At 39.8% G+C, this 5,919-nt stretch overlaps 1 long non-coding RNA gene across 1 annotated transcript; it reads left to right on the top strand.

Annotated features, from left to right (window-relative positions):
- Positions 1–1,768: 1,768 nt before the first annotated feature.
- LOC141817658 (uncharacterized) lies at positions 1,769–2,590 on the top strand. Its single transcript, XR_012600847.1, has 3 exons — positions 1,769–1,837; positions 1,929–2,060; positions 2,519–2,590. It is a non-coding gene; the product is annotated as an uncharacterized LOC141817658 (long non-coding RNA).
- Positions 2,591–5,919: the final 3,329 nt, after the last annotated feature.

The raw sequence follows: 5,919 nt of genomic DNA, 5'->3' as shown, positions 1-5,919 counted from the left end.
AATAAAAGCATTACCCAATGTAGTCCATACTCAATATGGTTGATATATGGAAGATTTTGTGTTATTGCAGAGGAAGTTTGTATATACTTTTACATAAAAATGATGCAAAGGAAACTTTAGATGAGAGACGCAGATTAAGCATGGCACTTGATGTGGTACGTAACTACGTATTTAATGTTTTATCTAGTCCACCTGACATGATTCTATTAGTTACAGTTTATGGACTGCATTTTCTAAATGTTAAAGTGCCTTTCTACACAAGACGGAAACTTATTATCTTACAAAGACCAAGATCACAACTACTTCAGTGTCTTCTTACATAGCGACTTTTCACAATCCTTTAAGGCTGCATGGTTATCCTAGTAAAGACTAATTTCTTCTGCAGGCAGAGGGAATGAACTATCTTCACAAACGTAATCCTCCGATTGTGCATCGAGATTTGAAGTCTCCAAATCTTCTCGTTCGATGAGAAATATACTGTGAAAGTAAGACTCCTAGTCATGATATGCCCTATGTACCTGGTACTCTGTCTGCACAATGGTTTCTTATCACCATCAAGTCAAAGTTTCACTTTGCCCATTTTGCTTTCGCACAGTATAGGCTAAATCAAGATATATGGAATGTCAATCTCCATAAATATTATTTAATGCAACTGCTAAACAATTTATAGGCGAGCCATGACAAAGCTAATATTGTGTTGAGTAGTTGTTACTTTTATGTATATGCACTTGTTCTAAAGAGAATCTATTAACAAGGTCAATATAGACATCTTATGTACGATACATGCTAGACAATTTATGTTATAAAACAAACACACCAACATGGTATGGTATCTTTGCTAATTAATCAAGTTCTTGCAGCTCAAATTTCAGGTTAAAGATGGACCTAAATGCAGAAGAAAAGTTTGCTGTTTGGATAATTTGGTATAGATTGTGCTGAATAGTAGTATGAGGAAAATAGTGCTTCAGATGAAGCATCAGTTTTGGCTAGGTCATACTATTGCAACATGTGATGCACTCCTGTTGAGGAAACTGATTACTAAGTTATGCATCTATATCTGATGTGTTAAGCATCCATGGATGAATGGTTGAACTGCCCAACTCATACTTGGTAAATTCCTAAGTCCAATTCCTGCTGGATGCACACCAATGGAAACGATTAATAAGTTTATCGGAATTGGCTCTATATCATCCACGGATTCTTCTCTTGATGAATAAATGTATCAATGTTCCATTAACTACTGGAACAAGTGGATAGGCAGGTTTTCCCCAAGGAGCTACAAAAAGCATCACAGTTCGATGAAATTAATCTGTTGTCAAAATATCGATGAATCAAACAAATGTTTTTTTCTTGAAAAACTGTCAGAGAAGAAAAAATGAACATGTAAAGGGATAATGTTTATTTCAGTACAAACTTTTATAAGGCATCAATAAAAAATATCTGCACAAATGGATGCATAATCTTTAAATGTCCTATTCATGGTACTTGAATATGCATAACCTGGCTGTTTAGCATTTACAAAAAGTAGTGGACAACTATAACTTTGCCAGATACAATGCTTTTACCACATGCTTTGATTCTTTTGGAGTACGTATATTTAACTTCCATTTATATTTATTACAGTTGTGTGAATGCATTCATCTTGCAAAGTTTAGGTTCATTTTACTTTATCATGCTTCTATGCACTGTTGTCAATGATTTTTGTCACTAACCAAAAGACTGATTAATATCAACCGCAACCTCAGTAAATTGTTCTGTTGAACTCCAGGTCTGTGATTTTGGTTTGTCTAGACTGAAGGCAAACACATTTCTCTCATCCAAATCTCTTGCAGGAACAGTAAGTTGCTTGCTTAGTTCGACTCATTACACTGGATTTGTTTTATGCTCTATATTACTGATAGCTTTTGGTTATATTATTTTCACATTAGCCTGAGTGGATGGCGCCTGAAGTACTTCGGGACGAACCATCAAATGAGAAATCAGATATTTACAGCTATGGTGTGATTTTATGGGAGCTTATGACATTGCAACAACCATGGAGTAACTTAAATCCTGCTCAGGTTAGTAGTTTATTCCATCAAGGATAGTGATTGTTACTTTGTAATACTTGTTCTATGCTAACTGAAATCATATCACCCTTGGCGATGGTTTACTTAGCTTCCCAGGATTAGTAGATAGGTATGATTATGAACATTTAAGTGATTTCAAGTTTGAGAGGTCTGTTGAAAAATCTCAGTTTGTTACTTACATATACGTGTTACTTTTCTTGACATTAGTCATTTTGTTAACCCTCTGCTTGTTACTTCATTTGTGTGTCTTCCGAATTCCTACTTATCATCAACAACGTTATGGTTGTTTAGATTTGTTGCAAAACCACATCTTGTTTATTTTAGCTACAAATAAAAGTTACTTCCAGATAGAAAAGGATGTTCAAATACTTAATCTGTCTGTGACAGTGCTGGGTCCCATTAATTGATATCTTTTCCTTTATAAGAAAATACAAGCTGTGCCCTTGCAGGTGGTTGCTGCAGTTGGCTTCAAGGGAAGAAGGCCTGAGATCCCAAGTGGTGTAAATAGACATGTGGCTGCCATGATCGTACCTGTGGGCCAGGTATGGATATCTATTGCCTGATGCAGGCGTGGTTCTTAACATGCTTCTTCACTCTTGCTTCCGCACACACTAACTTAAATCACATGTTGAGCTTCAGCGAGCCATGGCAACCTTGGACTTTCCTTTGCCAAGACTTCCCACTTGGACTTTCCTTTGCCAAGACCACGCTTGGACTTTCTGCAAACTTGCATCACACATGTTAGATCACAAGTATTGCCTAACTTTAAACATGGTTTAGCCAAACATTGAAACTCAATGCACTTGGGGCAAAGATTGCACCAACATAATCCTCGTCACATCGAGTGCAGTTGATATTGGTCGTTGATGAGCGTAGATCATATATGATATTTAGTCTTGTTTTAACGTTAATTTACTTGTAATTCATTGCATATGCTACACTTTGTCACACCTTATTCTTTTATAATTGAATATTTCTATTCTCTTGCTCGGAGATCTGCTCTTTGCATATTTTGCTTGACAGGATGCGATTTAGAGCCAAAATGATGCATTATTGATGGTGGAGCAAATAGTGGAGAAAGAGACTCGCACTGGCCGTGCTCGTCATCACGGGCGAGTCTCTCATGTAGCAAACACGAAGAAATGGAGGAGAATGAGCAACAAAGCAGAACACGGCTGTGTCTACCATACACGACCGTGCTCTGCATACCCACGGCCTATACATGGTCGTGTCCCTCCAACAGAGAAGCAATAGTCCAGGGCCGTGCCAAACAAGCACGGTCGTGCCTCCAACCAGAGTGTCAACTGGCTACGACCGTGCCCTCAGGCATGGCCGTGCCTAATTTCCAGAGAAATGATAGGCCACGGCCGTGCCTCCCAGGCACGGTCTTGTCCACTTTCCAGAGGGACGATAGGCTACGACCGTGCCTCCCAGGCACGACCGTGTGACGGGAGCGTGCCTAGACCCTATAAATATTACTTTTTGCACCTTTTTAGGGTATCTTGGGTCATTCTCCAAAACCCTTGGTCTTGGCTTGGTGACGGCGCCTCCCTTCCCTAGGGGAGGCCCTAAACACTCCATCCTTCGCCGATCTGCCCTCGCCAATCCCTCTCCACCGGAGCAAGAAGAACTTCAAGAGGATGCCCACGCTTCAAAGATAAGTCTTCCCATTTCTTTGGTGGATGACATTTACCTTGCATACTTGTCGTAACCTTCTTGTAATAGAGTAGATATTTGAGTTTAGGATGTAGGATGAACATCTATGTAATGATGGTGATGTATGAACTAGTTTATGTCATTTTCCCTATTCAATGAAGTGTTTACTTTTGTTTCATGTATTATGTGCCTTGAATGTATTTGATGAAATGTTTGTGTGAGCGCATATGCATGATTATGAGGGGTAGATTATGTTGGGTTGCAAGGATGCAAACATAGTCCCACATCTAAAGCACATGGAAAAGATCAGGGGTTTAAAAGGATGAAAAGTATCTCCATTGGTATGAGGCCTTTTGGGGAGAGCCCAAGAACAAAACCATGAGGGCTTAGGCCCAAAGTGGACAATATCATGTCATTGTGGAGATGTGGATATTCTTTAGACCCTACAAGTGGTATCAAAGCAAGACCACTCTTCACCGAACTAACCGCCGGATGAGCCCTGATCCAGATCTAACCATGTGGTTTGAACCTTAAACAAAGGAAGTGGGTGCTCCCGTGTCTGAAGTGGGTGCTCCCGTGTCTGAATCAAGAGGACCAGACACCAGGTGAGAAGTCCTAGTAGGTCGGGTGGACCGAGGGGCAAAACTTGAGTTTGATCGTTAGTGCAAACTGTACCAACAGATTACTGTATAGGGAGATCCTAGGATCGTATACCGGGGTGCCTTGTGATAGAAGGTTAACCTTAAATTGGACTTTCCAAAGTAATCCATACATGGTGATAAACTTCCATAAGGGATAGCTAATGACTATTGATGACTAGGAAAGGATTCCTTAATTGGGTGCTCGGTGACAGAGAGTAGTACACTGAAAGTATGCTGGGGTGCCCGGGTGACAGTGGGAGAGTCATAACCAGGCTATCTGGTGTCGTCTTGAACTAGTAATCATAGCGTTATAGCATCATGGTTTAATTCCAATAAAGCCTAATGAGGTCGAGTTGGTATTTTGGTTAGAATCCCTACAAGGTGGTAAACATTGAGAGTAAGAGAACAAACATGAATTAGGGACTTCACCTAACATTGATGTGAAACCGAAATCCTAGACTTATCCATCTCATCCATAAACCCCAAGTCAATCTCTCTTTCTCTACCACATCCAAACACACAATCCCCAACCAATCCGTTTCCTTAAGAGTATACGGTTATCGTCAAGTAATAAAAAGATATCGAATCACAGGGACTGTGTATTAGCTATAGTGATGTCACTGAGATAGTTATCTAGACTCTTAAAGAAACCGATTGGTTGAGGATTGTGTGTTTTGGATGTAGTAGAGAAAGAGAGATTGACTTGAGATTTATGGATGAGATGGATAAGTTTAGGATTTTGGATTCATATCAATGCTAGGTGAAGTCCTTAATTCATATTCGTTCCCTTACTCTTAATGTCTACCACATTGTAGGGATTCTAACCAAAATACCAACTCGACCTCGTCAGGCTTTGTCGGAATTCAACCATGATGCTCTAACACTATGATTACTAGTTCAGGACGACACCAGATAGCCTGGTTATGGCTCTTCCGTTGTGGCCCGGGCACCCCAGCATACTTTAGTGTACTACTCTCTGTCACCGAGCACTCAATTAAGGAATTCTTTCTTAGTCATCAATAGTCATTAGCTATCCCTTTATGGAAGTTTATCACCATGTATGGATTACTTTGGAAAGTCCGATTTAAGGTTAATCTTCTGTCACAAAGCACCCCGGTATACGATCCTAGATATCCCTACACAGTAATCTACCCTCATAATCATGCATATGCGCTTACACAAATATTTCATAAAACACATTCAAGGCACATAATACATGAAACAAGAGTAAACACTTCATTGAATAGGGAAAATGACATAAACTAGTTCATACATCACCATCATTACATAGATGTTCATCCTACATCCTAAACTCAAGGATATACTCCATTACAAGAAGATTACAACAAGAACACAAGAAAAACATCATCCACAAGAAAGGAAAAAACTTATCTTTAAAGCGTCGGCATCTGTTGAAGATCTTCTCGCTCCGGTGTAGGATGGATAGGTGGATATGAAGTGTTTAGGGTCTCCCCAAGAGTGGGGAGGCGCCTTCCCCCCTAGCCAAGACTAGATTTGCTTCAATCACCCTCTCTTCTATAAATTTAACATCA

Source organism: Curcuma longa, unplaced genomic scaffold (genome assembly GCF_044706935.1).
Source record: "Curcuma longa cultivar G26 ecotype Majalengka, Jawa Barat unplaced genomic scaffold, ITB_CL_G26_1.1 contig_21472, whole genome shotgun sequence".
In the NCBI taxonomy this organism is placed as follows: Eukaryota; Viridiplantae; Streptophyta; class Magnoliopsida; order Zingiberales; family Zingiberaceae; genus Curcuma; species Curcuma longa.
The sequence above is the reverse complement of the archived record's forward strand: the minus strand, read 5'-3'. Positions and strand labels throughout refer to the sequence as shown.